This window comes from Rhodnius prolixus, unplaced genomic scaffold (assembly GCF_049639745.1).
Source record: "Rhodnius prolixus isolate KJV_2025 unplaced genomic scaffold, Rpr scaffold_18, whole genome shotgun sequence".
Classification (NCBI taxonomy): Eukaryota; Metazoa; Arthropoda; class Insecta; order Hemiptera; family Reduviidae; genus Rhodnius; species Rhodnius prolixus.
In genome coordinates, this window is record NW_027411636.1 from 792,840 (window position 1) to 811,070 (window position 18,231).

General features: G+C 40.0%; 1 protein-coding gene across 2 annotated transcripts in view; it reads left to right on the top strand.

Moving 5' to 3' along the window:
- Kdm3 (Lysine demethylase 3) overlaps nucleotides 1-18,231 on the top strand; it is a 204,779-nt gene that overhangs the window by 135,267 nt on the left and 51,281 nt on the right. The window lies entirely within an intron of this gene.

Here is an 18,231-nt window from a genome sequence, read left to right on the forward strand (position 1 = left end):
GTTGTTTTAGTTGAAACAAGGCAAAATGAGTTTTCTAATATTAACTAATCTACATAGTTTCTTGATAGATATACTTGGAAAGCTGTCTTCGGCTAAAATATTTCTTAATGACGATAATGGTTTGAACGGTGGTTACTCCGGAGTAGAATGAGAACACGTTAGCCTAAATGCTCCCCTGGTTGGTCAGTGTGGCCACAGACTGCGTCTACCATACCCACTGTTTGTATTTTTTGAAATTGAATTCGCCACGCTAACGTGTCGCTCTCCTCAGTCGTTCAGTAGGACTAAGTTTCCCCACACCAATCCGTTTTGCTCGAAATTTATTTAGTTCTGCTTTGGTAACTCTCTGTTCTATACATTCCTTTCTTATTATTCATTTCACTCCCATTAATGTGATTGACAGCTTGATAGGATTGTTTCTAAAATTTGGAAGATGGATGGGCAGGAGTAGGTTGGTCTAGAACTTCATTAAACTCACATTATGGTTAACAGCTGACATTTCTTGGTGTAGGTTCTAATAAAAAAAAGGGTTACATTGAGCCAGATAGGGCAGACTCCTGAAGTTCTCCAGAACTAGAGGAGAATTCCTGAGGTGTGTAGCTTCCCAACTGGCTGTAGAACTTTCTAAGTGATGCACAATAAGGCCAGTGCCAGTGGTCCCCCGTAAGTCCATTTCTGAGATTGTAAATTCATAATCTAAAGTTCTAGGTGGGAAATTGAGAACTGATTACTGATATATTTAACCAGTTAATTGTGGCTGCTACATTGTGTCCGTATGCCTTTATTCCCACTAGAATAACTTGTTTATTCCATAATTATTCCATTTGTATTAATTGTTTATTCATTGAGGTAATTACCAACATTATTGCTGTTAATTATTCATTATTCTCAGGTCTACACTTGTTATAAAACAATGGCATTAATGGCCAGCCCCGTTTCCCAGAAGGCTTTTAAGACAGAATTTTCCTGGAAGGAAATTTCAGATAGATTATGCAGATCAACAAGAGTGCATTAAGTCCTAAGAAAACCGATGGAATTTTCGGCGAGGAAATCCTGAAAATCGTGTAGGGCGGGGGATAGCTGATGGTTGTGGGGATTTATTTTTTCCTTTTCAAAAAATTAAAACAAATATTCAAATACATTCTGTACAATGTAGAAACTCCTGCTGAACTGAATTTATCGAATCAGGAATTTAGGGAAGTTTCGGTTTTGCACCAACAACTCCAGTGTGGAGTTAAGATTTCACACTTCTCTTGCAAGTACCGTCATGATGCAGTGAACCCTTTCTAAAGCAGTCAAGAAGTCAGCTACTAACTCCTATTGAGAGCGATGTTATAACATCAAACAAGAATAACAGAACCGCAGCCTAGTGGGGAGTCATGTCAGTTGGAGGTCACGTCACTAGGTGGCCAGCCGTGCGAGACTCCGCATTGGGGGCCTGGTCACGGCATTGGTCCTCTATTCGGTATATGAACACGATAGAATACCTGAAATGTTCTATCTACCAATATTCCCAGTGGTTATCTTGTAAATCTGGGCCGTCCCAGAACCTCAGGTACCAAGGTCACCATATACTATAGAGAAAAGTTCTAGAATAGTTTGCATTAACGTAGTTAATTTTAATGTCCTCTAGGTATTGTTTAGGTATTGCCGTCGTTTCCCCGGTGGATGACATCAGAGGTTTAGTTTGTCTTGAGGGACTGTCGAGAGTCACAGGTACTTTGCTTCTCTTCGAATTCAGTTCTTTCATTGATCCGACTCAGTAGAGGGAATGGAGTCCCCACCTGGAATGTCTTCTGGCCTAGTATCGCACCACTTGGTACCAACCTGCCGAGATACACTCGCATGACTTACCCTCTCTGAAATCGTTACATTTCTAACTAATATTGACGATTAGTAGTGATTTGAATTTGGACAGTTTGTTAGTAATTTCTGCTAATGGATCTCAAATATCGCATTTAAAATGATCTGGGATCCAATTGAATCGAATAGCTGAGCTTCAGCTACCTGCAAACAGTCCATTTGGTGATAGTCTTTCCATGGTGACATATTTCATGGTGCTTGTAATATTTGACAAGCTCGTTTGATGGGTTGAGGCTAGTACATGGTGACGTAATGAGCCCAAAGTTGGTAGATTGCTGATAGATGGATACCATAATCTCTATGAGGTCAGGGCTGTAATGCTTCTGTTGCAGACATTATTGCAACTGCACTCTGCCCATTATCTGCCAGTAGTGTATCAATTGGCATCTAGCCAACCTCATAGTGCAGCTGCAATACTGCATTCTCATTTCTTTCCTCTGGATAATTGTGCACTTCAAAGCAATGATCGTAAGAAGATGTTCATGGGGAGGTGAGGAGGTGAAGCAGATGTGGAGTATTGAGGGGGGTTGGGTGCTGTAATTGAGGACCTTTCTGCTTGCACCATCCAGTCTGGTGTATAGCCATCAATACTGGTTATAGCCACGGAACTATTGGCTTGGTGAGCCAAGAATTCAGACCCTCTCGTGACCTTGCTCCCAGCTGCTGCTCGTCAAAATTAATAACTTTTTTATGCCTTTCCGGCAGAGTGGTGTAGCTTTGGTTATTTTCTTTGAGTAGTCTGAGTTGCCGAAGTGTTTCTTCTTAAGTTATTGAGGAAATCATCAAGGAGACATCTCCTTGACAGTCCCCGCCGATGGGAAACTGCTTTAGAAAATATTGAGTAAATGTCCCATCACGTTTCCTTTAAGAAGATCCTTTGGATCTAATTTCCACTTTTACTTCACATCGATACAATCAGTGCTACTTAAAGGAATGGTTTAAGTAACTGAATGACGTCTTCAATTCTCTAAAACTTGCTCAACATCTTTTTTGTAAACAAAATAGGCAGCTATTATCTAGAAAGCATAGCAATAACCTTCTTAGGTGGACCGTCTCAACCTACCCAATGAACTGGTACTCTAGTCTGTTCCGGCTCCTTATACACCCCAACCCTTAGATTGCTTAGATTGTAAGAGATTTCGTGTGATTCATGTGGCTGTGTCACTTAGGAAAAAGTGAAGGGATCGTTGAAGGGGCTGTTGAAACAGCCAGATCTAGTAAGTTGTAGCAGCAGACATCCTCAATGATAGGTGGTCATCTCTGTTCGTCGTGAGCGCGCGTATCTGAGGGAGGTAATGGTGCCAGTTCAAGGTCACCTTCACCATCTTTCGCTGTCTTACTGAGAAAGCCCTTTCAGCTTCCATTAAACTGCCTGCCCCAAAGTTTAAAACGCGTATCGTGTCCCGATGCTGATTCTGTAATTTGGCAGTTCTTGTGAGTGGTCCAGCAGCTGGAGCGCTGAAGACGGTGGCGATGAAAGTGTCTGCCCACTCCAGAGTGCAGATCTGCTGACGTCTTACCTAGATTTCTGCACGTGCTTACCTCGCTACTAGCCTTTCCAATAATGTTGTTCTCCAACCTGCTCCTATTCCAATAATTTTTACTTCCTGATGGTCTTCTCGTAAGATTCACTGCTAACCTTGGGTATATTTCCTGTAAAGTAAGAAAAGATATTGTGTTTGGGTCAAAATTTTGAAGCTGTGTTTGAGCCGGAAATCTTACTTTGATTTCTCCCCGTAGACGAAAAATTGTTTTTGATGCAAGTGTATGAACAGAAAATCTGAAAACTAAAAGGTTGCGGTAACCAAAAACTTGATCGGTTTTGGGTCTCTATGGTAACTTCTCATAGTAATGTATTTACACCAGCTTAGATTCACGTTCCGGCTGATCTCAAGTGTGCCAATAGCATTAGTATTGCTTCCCCCAGATGTAAGTTGGTCATCTAGTCAGTTAGAAAATTCTTGAAGAGAATGTCGTGTTTAGTCCCAGATTGTTGGTCTCAAACGTTTTCACATTCTGCCTTGATAAAGCATTGATTTAAGGGAACGAGTTGTAGGAACACATGTTAAGTAATTTAAATAAGACCACACTGTAGGTTGATGAAAGTTTTTGCAATTTAGTGGAAAATTTGCTCGCATGTGTAACTGAGTTGATAGATGGACTAAGGTGGGGTTGTGTGAGCACGTGGTCGATTATGATCTCCACAGAGAGGTTGTGTAAAAGAGAGAATCTTGCCACTACCACAGAGATAGTTTGGAATTTCCTTTTACATCGAAACACACAAGATTGTAGTATATTGAAGAGAAGAGTTCTAAAGAAGAGAATTGCGTGTTGTGGAGGATTCGTGGCGCAAGCGTGTCACGCTCCTGTGAGTGGTCATGGTGGCTGTGGGTGATTCAGAGTCGAGGGAGGTGAGTGGGAGAATGACCTGCCCCCGCCATCCCTCCTTGAGACCACAGTTGCATCATCACTGCCGACTCTTACCTACCTAACTTCCGGATTTAACAGCACTACTTCCGGGTTCCAACTTCTCATTGTGTTGCCTCATTAGCCTGTTGTGTGCGCATGTATAGTTGACAGAGTAACGCCTGTTCAGGGTCAAGGACATACACTATCAAACCCCTTCACCTTTACTTACTTGGCAGTGCAGGATTCATGCAGTGTTTGCAATGCATGCCCCCATATCCTCTGTATGGCTGTATGTAATAGAAGTAGTTACTCGTTTCGATGACATAATTCACTTCGCGACGGCAAGACTCCTCTTCTTATTTTACCCTTATCTATTGTCCATATGAATCCAAGATTAGCCAAACTATATACGCAATTCTAGTAGTGACGTCATACTAGCAGTTTGACGATGAACGAAACCAATGGCGTTGGAAAACAGGCCGAATACCAGCAAACCGAAAGCGCATCCAGGACAATGTTGCTGATTACCGCAAAGAGGCAGCAAGATCCTTCTCAGGTCGGTTGACTCAGGCGCAAACGGAACAGATTGTGCATCCCATTTGTTGCGAACATGGAATTACATTTTGTACTCTCCTAAGATCTTGATTGTTTATTCAATTTAAGAAGTTCGTCAATAAGTGAGTCCATTACCCGGCTCTTAGTGGGACTCAAAACTGACATTATGATCACGCTTTTAGCTGAATAACTCTTCAAGTGAGCTATATTCTTTACCGGACTTCTTGAGTTGACTGAATTATGACAAAAACTGCTTGTCTTGGTACAGTCATATCTTAGTTCACGAAAACACCTCATATTATCTTCCCGGTAGTCGTTCCACTTCACTGACGTCACTAAAAAGTGTTCAACACTGAGGCAACACTATTTCAGAGGAGAGGACAATGAAGGGAAGTGGGAGGGTCACCGAATTACCCACCTGCTTTACAGACTGACAGCATGGAGGCAGCGCTAATGCAGAGAAGATGGTTCTTCTTGTGAGGAAGTGAGTCCTCCACAGAAGAGTTAGCTGCAAGGTTACCTCCTTGGATTGAAGGCAGCATCCCACAAGAGAGGTTCCCCAAAATCCACCCTTGTCCAGTGCTCCCTTACATAACTCTTGATGCTATCTGATCTGTATGGACTCGTGTTGAAACCTGATCTCTCTCTCTCTCTGCATTCTTAAATATTGATGTAACGTTTTCCCATCATGTGGAATACCAGTTATTATCTCCTCTTGCGTAATCATTCTCTTCATCTTACTGTCCAACTAAACTTTCTTATCGATATTCCAAGGCGTATCTGGCGGCTTACACAAGCTACGCGTTTGTAGGGAAACAAATTAGTTGTCAGGTTTGAAGGACATTCTCCCAGAAAGTTTAGAATATGGGGCAGTCGGATAGTTATTGGCCCTGAGAAGTTGGGGTGTCCAACTTTGCTCCAACCTTGGGCCCCTGCAAAGGTAGTCTATGTGTGCAACTGTAGGTACAACAGAATATAGAGAGTTTCCTGCCACTGTGTGAAACAAGTCTTAATCAGCTAAGAAGTTGAGGAACAGGTGTAGTTGCCCCTAATGGCCTCGATATAGGAACGCATGAGGTCTTTCTCCCCACAACGAGAAAACATGTAAAAAGGTCAGCAGAGGTCACGGGAGATCATTTCGGTCACTTACTGGGCCATTTTCCATACACTACCTGATTACGTATGTCATCTTATGTATATCTCAACCGTTATGTGTCAATTGCTATTTAAATAATCCAGGAGATACTCCAACTCATCCCACAAACGGAGAAACCAGAGCAATGTGTACTCAGCCTGGATACCCATGAAACAATTACCATACAGACAATAATTGAAATAAACAAGTTCACCAACCGAGTTGTAATTATTGTTATTGTTAAATTGTTGATGTTGTGAAGGCAGCGGTCCGGCAATTACATGTTATTGTAGCATGTGTTTATTATCTCGGTGAGCACTGCATCATGCCACCACATGCGAATTTATTATTTAGATTTAATGTAAACATTGACATTGTGGTTAGGTAAATCTATTTGGTGCGGACAAGGTTATCTCGCCATGAGTGTGCTGCTATCTGCGTCAGTTCCACCACTTCCCCTTACCCTTCCAATTTCTCTCGTTCCACTAATGAAGAATATCCTTTATCCGACTGAAGGGGGTGTCCATGATACATGGCGAAGCATGGAGACGTAGTAACCATCTGGAATTAATATTCCCTTGAAAACAGTTATGGACCAGTGTTAGGTCCTAACGTAGGCTGTGTGTCCAAGTTTAAATGGATTTTATTGATCAGATAAAAACAAAGTACTGCACAAAAGTACAGATTCATGGATTTCCGATAGTTCTTCAACGTGCAAACATCGCTTGGTATTTTTATGCAAACAGTATGCAGAAGTTAGAACCGGGAACTACACTGATGGCGTTTTGAGAGCCTCCTGCCGAACTAAACTTTGGGTAAGTCACTCTAAAAAACTGAAGAATTTACGCAAAACAGAGTCACTTCTGCTCGTCTGAGTCAAACCGAATATCAAATTTAAACGCTGAGGGAATTTGGGTTTAAGTGTATTTAGGGAGGGAATGACGTGGAACAGTGGCATTATTGGGATACTTGTTCTTCCAGGGATAAGATAAAGTAAGAATAAACAACTCATTAAGGAAATTTGTACGCAAAATTGAAGAAGTGACGGAATTAGGGGTTGAGCAACCATTTATTTAATGTGGCAGATTGGCGAGCTCAGCAGATTGTGGTGCGGCCATTTATGGCAGAGAGAAAATAAAATCGCTGATTGATGGGAATGAATGGCATTTGCTTGGGGCTTGCAATGTGTGTGTAGAAGGGGGGGGCGGTTAAGGCCGGTCAATGGTCGCCTGCTCAGCACAAACCACAGCCTGCTGAATATGTCTGCCAAGTCAGCAGATTGTTGGCACTGCTTCTCACTTTCTTGTCTACTCCACAAGAGATGTAGGTTGGCAGTACTGCCAGTTTTAGCCGCCCTGCAGTGAGTTTGCACAAACGCTGCAATTTGGTTTCTTCTTCTTCATTGCTTACATATGCTATTTCTTCCAGTGCTGCATGCTTGCAGTTGTGTCAGTCTGCACATACCTGCAACTTTGTTCACCCTAGCAGATAACCTTTGAATTAGTAGATTGTTAAAGAAAAAATTTTACAAATCTTCCACTTTTTGGAATCGTTTCCAGCACACAGATTCACAGCCTTAATACTTCCTCTTCTTCCCTTGATTAAAGGAAATAAAGATAATTGGTTATATTTCCTTCTTATAATGAACTCATTAAGTAGTAAAAATGAAGTAGTACTTATAAAACTTTTAAGATTATGTAGCTAACAGAGTTCATGTAATTAGTAAATTATTTCGGTCGACGCAAAAAATAAATCAATGAATTAAAAAGAACGCTCTAAGACAAGCTGAAGCTTCGGAGAATACTAGAGGAAACGCGACTCTCTCCAATCCGAGCCAAATTGAGGCGTTCAACAAATAAATTTGAGGTGAATTGAAGTGCGGCAGAAATGAATGCTTTAGAGCAGCGTTTCCCAACCTGTGGTACGCGAGTTGCTGGTTGGTGGTACGCGAAAAATAATCAATAATGGCGGACATTAAAAATTAAATCGATAAAGAAAAGTTTGTTCCCCTATTATTCATAAAAATTATTTTAAATAATAATATTATACAGTAAAGTTGTTAATATGTACAGTAATAAGGGAAATTGTGTCTCAAGATATACGAGAAAATATAATAGCACTTTTAATAGAATTAAAATGGTCTTTTATGGAGTATTTTCCCAAAACCCGAAAACACAAATGATAATTCGGATTTCAAACTCCTCTTCTTTAAAGAAAATTTAGGAAAAGCTACATCATTATCCAATAAAAGATAAAGAAAATTTAATAGAAATATCATGTGACTGACTATGTGAAAATCTGCTTAAAGAGAGACTTTAATTTCTCCATTAATTTGTAATGGAGTAAGCTCTATCCAAGCAACATTAAATTTAATTGGTACTTACAGGTAGTTGGAATGCTTAAAAGAAATTAATTTGGGAAGATTTGAGCACAAATATAATAATCCTAAAGAAGAACTTTGTAAATTAATTAATAATTTTGAAGAGAAAAATGTGTACACAATTTTTAATTATTTAAAAAAAGTTTTAAAACTAATATCTTACACTTTACAAAGTTTATAAAGTGAACTTGAACTCCTTTGTAACAGATACATTGTATCTCTATACAAATAAAGATAATAATTACCAAATAACACGCTCGGAATTATAAATTTCACGAAATACAATCATTTTTACGAAGTGGTGCAATTTAGCATGATGTACTACCAAGTGGTACGCCAAAAAAAGGTTGGGAAACTCAGCTTTAGAGTAATGCGAACTCTGCTGATGGCCATGAAATTGTCGGCCGAGTTCTGTGTGCAGAATTTAGAGGAGGCGGTACCTTTTGTTCTACGTCTTGACGAAGAGCGCGCAGAGAAGTTACCGATGTATGCATGGTCGACACACGCCCTGTTCGTGGGACTGTATGTATGATGGTTACAACAAAACGCCAATTGTTTGCCGGACTAGCGCCCCGTGAGAGCGCACATGGCGTGCTGCCAAAGTGGAATGCCAACAGGACATTGTCTACAAGCTTCCATTATTCTAAACGAGGTGCTCTGAAGTGCGCATGCCTGTCCAAGTTGGTGTGATTGCTCTCTGTCCCAATGCCCCTCCAGTTATAACCCCTGGCCCCAGAAAAAGCATGTCTGATCGTGCAAGTATTTGAAATTAGAGTTTACACAAGAAATGTGGTTGTTTCGTGTTCCAGAAATCGGAAACGTGAAACGTCCCGCGACTCTTAAGAAATTTAGAAGTTTCACTAACATAAGTTGGCTGTAGTTTCAGGGGAAATAGAACTTCCCCTTGAACTCGGTTTTATGAAAAGAATTTCGTCTTGGCAACCTCTTCAAAGGATGGACTCTCGCAAGTTCTTGCCTGAACCGATCGCCCGCTGGTATAGGGTAGTTCCCTCCTATGTGAGAATTGGAGGAAGTGACAGAGTTTTGGGCCTTGAAATTCTAGCGTGGTCGTCAATTAACTAAGTGCTTTCTCCGTTTAGTAAAATCAGTAAAAAATTCTAGTGGTTTTTGGCCGTTCCAGCGATCAGTGAAATCGAACTGGAATCATCTGAATAAAGCCACTCAGAATGCTGATAGTCCATTTGAACTAGAATTTCATTTGAAAATTAATCGACATAAAAATTAAAAAAGATTTCCAATTAAAAACCAATTATCAAAAGGACTAATAAATGTCAAATTGTGATGATAATTGAATACAAATTTAAAGGATGTATTTATAAATATATGAAGAACGAAATGTTCAGGCCGTGTGGTGTTCAATTACACAGAGATATGGGGAGGGCTGGCTTCTAACTGTATAAATACTTGGTACAGTGTTGCCAATCTACCTTCCAACATTATAAAATTCCCCACGTTGTTTCTAAATATATCTGTGTGTTGGTGATGTTTCTAACAAGAATAAACAACTCTCTTCCCCCCTTTCTCTCTCTACACACACAAACACACGCACATAATATTCTCAGTAAACATGACAATAAAAAGAGAGAGGAAATCGGAATTATTTATTCTTCTATAAAAACAAAACAACTCACAAAATAAAAACATATTTATTGACAAACCGGCTTTTGCAGAAGGTCAGAAACATTGTGCTCTAAATGTCACATTAATAATTCGGCGCAACTTGGCTCAAGGTTGTTGTTATTCCCATCTCTCTAACGTTTGCCGCCGTCGCCTCATCTCCATGTTATTTAGTTATCAGTTTGTTTTGGTATGTTTAGAGAGAGAACCGCAGCGCATAGTTCAGCAGTTTATTAATCCAATCTTACTTTCTCTTCAGTCTTTCGCTATTTTCTCCAAATAGCTCGTAAATCGCCCGATTAAAGTTAATAAATAATACGAAATATGTAGTTTTTACTTCAATAGAATTTAAAATTCGGACCCCTCACCAAACTTAATAAAATCTAGCGACTCCTCCCCGCAGATTTGATATTGTAAATAAAAGTCCATTTAACCGATACAAATTTTTTAATATCTTTAACCACGCTTCTAATGCTTTACAAACTAATCAGATCGGCGAGTTTCAGTTTTTTCTAGTCCTGAATTTTCTTAAGATTTCCTTTTTAAGATTTACTCGAAAAAAAAGCGTAAAATTCATAAAAAAATATTACCCAGTGGGGGGCGGCCTTCTGTTATCAGAAGAAGGTCTAAAAAAAAATGTAGTCATAACTGAACTTTGATATTTATTCCCTTTTGATGTGGCTGCCGCTACAGTTACTGAAGTTATGGCCGGAAGTGCGTTTGTCTAAAATTGTTATTTTCTTCAAAAAATGGCGCCGACTATTTCCTTTACGCTTCCTGAATATTCTGTTCCTATTAAATATGAGCTGTTATTTTTTAAAGTGGTATAACTCGCATTTTTCCATGTATCGAGATATTTAAGGTTTTGCATTTGAATTAATTTAAAAATATTCGTAAACCTTAATCTATTCAAGTGATGTTATTAACACTATACACCTTTTAAATTTTATTATGAAATAATAATTATTACAATTCTTAAATAAATAAACGATTTTTTTTTTTTTAGCTCCAAATGGACTTATACCACTTTCAAAAATAACAGCTCATATCTTATCTTATTTCTTTTGCTTTTTTTTTCGCGGAAATATTAGTTTTCTTGAAGATTTCTTTGATCTGTTAACCCCGTCTAGAGAGGGCCACTCAAGAACAGTCTAACATTGGGAGATCTTGTTACATTTCAAGGTATAGCTAGAATTTCAGATTTTAAGATAGTCGGTATACCGGAAGAAAGGCATATGGCTGGCTCTAAAGGTACTTATTAAACAGATTTACCAAACTTTTATTTTGTAGCTTTCTTCCGGAACAAACTGTTCCCTAGGGTTATGGGAGCGATGGATATAACGTGAAAGGCTCCTTAGCAATGTGACAGTTATGTTGACAGGTCATTGAATCCCCCAGTTTGTTTGCCTGCCAGCTCTCTAGGACAGGTCTAATCGACACCTAGAACTTGTCCAATGGGATTCCGCCTAAATGTAAAATTGTCCGGATTGGTCCATACAATTAGAGATGTAACAGCTGGTGTTGGGAAAGTGTTCATGGCAGGTTTTATTTTTATTATGACTAATTATTAATGTTTTTACTGTTATCGTCTTAGTTTTGGTGGAGTTTTATTATGAGTTCAGTGTTGACTAATAAGTTAGAAGCTAGCGCGGGAATTACGCAATATTTTTAGGTTCAACTCTTGCAATTCTTGGTACGACTCTTTCAAGTGATATCTCTTAATAGAAGTTTTTTTTGCAGAATTAATATTTTATCTTAGAAATGGAAGATAATAAATAAAGCAAACAAATATTTGCACACTTATATAACAGCAATAAAAATAATTTTCTTGGACGACATATTTGACAAGGCCAAGCGAGAACTATAGAGCTGGAGGCGCAGAGGGGGAGGAAGTGTGGATTGTGATAACGACCCCACTTCTAGGAGCTCTAATCTCTTGTAATTACTGCTGCAATATGGTATGTCCGGCCATCCAATAGCAGTGATTCGCCTTCTCTATGGCGGCCACTCCGCATGTCTATGACCTAATACCACAATTGTCTTGTGACGCAATTCCATTACGTGTTTATGGAGCTAATTGTAAGGATAAACGGATGCTTGCGATGAAATCCGGATTTATATAAAAAAAGTTTTGCTTAAATCTGTGGCGATCACTTCTCACGTTATTGCAGTTGCCAAGGTTACCAAAATTAGGAAAGGTTTCCACCCAGAGACATCCGTGGCCGTGAACGTATTCCTCATAAAATATTTATATTTTATATAATTCGATAACTGGCTCTATACTTAAAGTACGAACATACCAAACTATTACAGTATTAATTACAGTAATTAAAACCCAATTACAGTAAAAAAAAAAAAACATCTTTGTGGACGTTTGGGGTTGCTGACATGACTGCCATTCAATACCCCCAAATACTTCATGCATCATCAGAGGTAGAATGCATCAGTTTAGTGCAGTGATTTCCACTTCACTTCCGTTACCGTCTCGCACTTCAGTAGCTGATTTTGTCAGCTGACTGAGTCAGCAAATCCAGTGTCGTGCGAGTCGAAATCTCTACACTATCTACTTCTGATAATGGATTTAAGTCCAAAGCCGGTCAGCGGTACCAAATAGGCCTGCTATGACGGATAAAATAAAAATTTATGAAGTACATTATGTGAGATCAAATTGTGCAGATATTTATTATTTTTCTGAAATGATGGTGATGAGCTAGTAGTCCTTAGGCTGATTGCTCATCAAAGTAACTAAACCATGTGATTGCAAGATGGCAGTAAATTCTCTTCCTTTCCGGATGAAGGAATTAAAAAACACCAAAAAGAAGAACAAATCCGAGGTGTTCCCGATTTTTTGAGTAATGCGGTCCACAGACTGCACAGATCAATTTGTAAAATCCACTTCTTCGTTTTCAGCAGGACCTTTCCGGTGAGAACCGGATTCAATCCTTTTGTGAGCACTTAGAGGCAGTCTGCCGCGACTTGCAAGAAGTAGCATCTATTTTTCTCAAAAATAAATAGCACTTAATTGGAAAGGCTGTTTTTAATTGGCGGCCGATTGGGAGAGGAAATGGGCTTTTATAATATTATTATAGAGGCATTAGTGATGGAGACCCAGCTCGAGTGGATAAAAGAAAAGAGGAAAAAAACGATTAGGGGCGCTAATGACCTCAGCAGTCGATGCGCCAAAAAAAAAAAAAAAAATTAGTGATGGAGCCATGGCCTTGGGCTGATAGCGGTCCAGCCTGATCACAACCCCAGCCTCCAGTCCGTCCAGTGGATTGCGTAACTGCCGCAAACCTTCAATTAGCTGCCCACCACAGGGCTCTCTCATCCACCTGAATATTAAACTTCCAAATTATGATTAGCCGAGCGGTGGAGAAACAGGATCTGAACTCTCTTTCCATCTCTCTGCTTCCTTCTCTGCTGAAGTTTCCTTAAAAGCCACCATAACGTCATCCATCATCTAATGTAAGGTTTTTTAAAATGCATAAGGAGGCTCGCACTCTTGAGACATTGACAGCTAGCTCTACACACTGTCCGTCAAATGATATTAGTTCCAATCCACCTCCTTCTGTCGCTAAACTCTATTTGCCACCGGCATGATCTGGGCAGAGAAAAGCCAATCACCCAGTTTTGGTTGCTACAGAATGTGGAAGACAATTAGTTGGCCGAGATGATAAGGGGCATCAATTCAAATCGCTCCTGAATAAGATCAGAAAGGCAGAGGTTAGCAAATCTTGTTCGCATTAACCAGTATCTCGTTAGTGATCACCTGTAGTGTACTTATTGCAGTAAGAAAGTTCCGGTTGGATTTTAGCTTATTACATCGCCATCAGCGTCTTTTATTTTTTATTTGGATTCATTGTATTTCTTCATTCAATGACGCTTCAATGATAAAAGTTGTAAAAAAAGATTTAATTGGCGTCGAAATAGGTAAAGAAGGCAAAATAATAAATACACTTTAGTTTCCTTGTTTAAATATGTATTAGATCTCCCACGTGAGCTAACTTATACACAGAAATATACATAAATGCATAAATAATGAGCCAGTGTTTGTGTATAGCCCAAGGGCGCCTCTTGTGGCAGAGTTGGGAAGCTTGTGTCAGTGTCAGTGTGTATGTTAGCTTGGCTAACACTTGCAACTTGCCATTAAATTAGACACAACAATTACATTGTTATTGTCCGCGTTACACACACACACATTATATCTGCCAGACAAATTATTCCATATTCCCATTATAATACAAAACAGTTCCCACAATTTACATCCCAACAACATTCCTTCAAATTTATACTTCCGGTTGTGCGGATTCTTTGTTTTTATTGCCCGTATGTGATGGCGAATCCACTTCCTCTTCTTCTTAGTTGCCAAGTTAATTTACATTAAAAAGGAAGTAGATTTTTAATTTGTTTTTCTTTTTTTCCCTAAATGCTTGTGGTAAGAACGGAAGCTGCGTTTTTGTGCTCCACCTGGATGATTCTCAGTTCCGGCGATCCTCTAAAGCTAATGCTCAACCAAAAATCTGTAGTGGTCACTCACATGACTTTTCTTGCATTCACTTCTAGAACTTAGATTTTTGAAACATACTCAGGTATTACTAACATTAAATAGATTATGAAACTACTCTTTGCACCTAAGGAAACTCCCACAAAATTAAGGAATCCATTCAGTGAGGAGGCACGAGAAACTCGAGAAGTTCACGGACACAATGATTCCGTTTCCTTTTACAATATCTGCTACGAACCATCCTTTCCACCGTGAGATACACTTTTAGAGGGAAACCTACTCGTACTGCTTCTTCCCTGCAAGTGTCTTTAATTGTATTTTCCTGGGTCGTTAAGTTACACTCGCATTTCCTGGACAAACCAGCTTCCTGCACTCACACACACGCCCATTCCATTTCTTAAAAATCACTTTTTCGGATTCAGGGGACCTCCTCAAAACTGGATGTTTCTTGTGAAAATTTGCAAGACTTTCCCTGGTTCAAGGTTTTTTCCTCTTCTTCCTGACAAAGCCATCTTAGGCAATCTGTTTCCTGACTGATGCGTTGATCATCCGCATTGCCTAAATGACTTAACTAATTGTTCTTTGTGGTGGCGCCTGCGTCTTTTTTGAGAATTCTCGAACGAGGTCAACCGTAAGAGCCATATAACTTGACTATACAAGGTAATAATATTTACCAATCGCTAGAGTCCCAAGATTTAAACCAAAATATTTTCATAGAAAAAAAACTAGCTTGTGTCAAAGATTGAAAATTGGGAAGCTTTAAAATTTATTTCAAGGAATCTGTAGCATTCAGTAGAATTTAAATTTGACCCATACGAACGTAATAATCAGAGCGCGTGTGACAATTCCAAATCTTTTTCTCTCAAGGCTAAGCTCTCCGAGCAGTGTATTTATTTATGTGCTCGACTATAAAAAAGTAAATCAGTTTACATCGAATGCAATAAATTAACCTTAACTGGTCTGTTATCCTTGATAGCCAAGCAGTGGTGTGTGTGTGTGTGTGTTATATAATAACTCTGAATAGAAACTACTTACTCTGAAAGATACCCGAAGGAATGGAAACTTGGTCAAGGAGAGTGACCAGTTCTCCCGAACATTTCGTTACCACAGCCAGCCGCAATGCTACAGGAATAGCTGCCCTCCAGGTCCTGCGACAGTGCTGAGGTTCCTGCGTAAAGTGCCGATAAATCTGCTCTCAATTAGCTTGAGTTATCCGCTTTCCGTACGCCTTTTCTTTTTGAATCCGATCTTGTTACGTCCAAAAGGAAGTCGAACTTCTGTCGAACACAAACTTGATGATTCCAATGTGAAATCCATATCCGGTCAGAAGGACAGGAAACAAATGATACTATTTGTGCCCGCTTTCCATGCGGGCCTTCCGTTCAACTGGACCATCCTAAGTAGGCACAGCAGTACGTGACTGGAGGCGGCATGTGAGCAATACTGGAAAGGGTCTTCATTGAAATAGTGACGAAGTTATTGTCAGCTGGCCCACCACTGAGAACGTCAGAATGAGCATTCTCTGCATTAAATTAGATTTGATTATTTAACCACCACAATTAAAATCATTTACACCCATCGCACGTTGAAGAGTTAACTTGTATTTGCCAAGTCTTTATGATGGCTATTCAACTTGGAGGAGTAACATCTAACTGCTGAGAGCTCGGTTGTTTTAGCGGAAAACGTGATATCTATGTGCAGAGCAGAAGTGGTTGTAGGGCTCTTAGAAGGTTGAAGTTATGGCAAAGTATTTCATGAGGGTAGCACTGTCCGTCCCGTCCCCTTGGTGGTCCGCTGGTTAGTGTATGTGTTAGTGACAAGCTAGACATGTCCAGACATGAGAATCTGGTCCACCCTTCTCTGATCTCTCTCCATACCATCTAGATCGCGTCCGGAATATAAATTGTACCATCTCGGTAGAGACTCTGGCTCTTCTAAAGCATACAAATGATGGAGCGCCTTCTCACAAAGTCCAACAGAGGGCCTCCATTTCACTTCATATAATTACTGCCATTAGTGCTGGCTTCGAGATCGATACGGGCTTGCACAATTCGTACAATACACACAAACAATATTCACATTTCACTTACTCGCGTTATCAGTAAAAATAGCGAGGCGGAGATTTCTGGGTCTCGTCGAAAGAATGACTCTAATTAGGTGCCTTACGTCCTGCTATTGGAGACCTTAGACCTATCTAGCTCCAGGATGGTGATTGCTTGTGACTCAGGGGGTCAGCCTGGGTTTGGTGAGCCAAGTCCCAATAAGATGTTTCTATCACTACGGGACTGAATCATTGGCACACCAATTTTCTTGAACGAAATCCTGACATTAGCGTTACCTAGATGGCACTGTTCTGTGTGGTAATGCAGATTAGTGAGGTCATCGTGCACAATGCTTTCATGGTTACACTTTCAAGACTCTAATCTCATGGTGAAATTGTCTGGCCTTAATTAGCATGATGTGATAGGGGTGGAACTGTAAGCAGCCAGGGCATGTTCATGAAGTTGCAGAGCCTGCCGAACCAGTCTTCAGGAACGAGTTGGACAAGTTTGTGTCAGCGGCAGTAGAAACAGGTTTTTGTGATTGGTTGAACTAATTGGGCGCCACTCTCTATGGCCATTCATCTTCAGGACCAGGGGTGTTGGTGACCACATAGAACCGGCTGCAAGCCTTTCTCTCCAAGTGCATGCTACAGCGGTGCATTGCGCCCAAACGCTTCTAGCAAAGAAGGAAAAGGATTCTACAGTTTCCGTTAGCAATCCTCGAAAAACCTGTTTTATTCCTAACAGTCACTTAGTGTTTGATAGAATACCCACTTTGAAGAAATGGCTGGCCGGAAGGGCGTTTCTTATTACCTCATTGCGAATCCTTCCGCTTTCTCCGGCGGCGCTCCAGATGCCTTAAAAAAGCTCGTCTTTCCTCCTTGAAACTTACACACCTACTTTTCTCCAAAGCCTAGAAGGATCCACGTGAAACAAGCCAGCAGTTCATCTGTGCCCATGATGGCGATTGAGAATCGGTGACAGGAAGTCACCTGAGAGAACTGCTAATAGAACCTGAGTGGCTACTAAAAGTAACCAGTCGACATTTTCAGACTGGAAAAATCTTAACTGCATACTAAATTTTTGTGATTTGTTTAGCAATAAACCAAAGTGGTTACTATTCTCTGGCAGCATAATGAAGCTACAACGTTTATGGTCCCATTCAAGATTAGATTACTCTAAGGCATATGTTTAACAGCCTTCGCATGCTCGCCAATAAACTACTTGTATTCCAAATAAATACATTCACTCTGTTCTCAGAACACCCTCATTCAAAATTTATGCCCCTCAATTTTGGGGGGTTGAATACCAAACGTTCCCCAATCTCTAAATCTCAAGGCCAATATTTGAATAAGTAAATAAATTCCATTTACTTGGCACTATCTATACTTTTTTGTAAATTCCAGTTTCTATTAAAAGTTACATAAATTACATTTTCGTTAACGTAGTAATTGGCAATTGTGATGATAAAATATTATATGGTCGAGATGAAGTGAGAAATCGTTTGCTGGCAGTCGTTTTTAGAGGAAGTTTGGTAGCTAAGAAGGGAAGGGCTTTCGTCCCCAGACAGTGTAGCCAACCTGTCAGAGAGCTGTTTCCGCTCCGCCAGCATTTGGCGTGCAGTTTCCTCCTGCTGGTTTAGTATTCGAGAGAAGATTTAAATTTAGAATTGCAATCATTACAGTGATGGGATAAAGGTGGACGG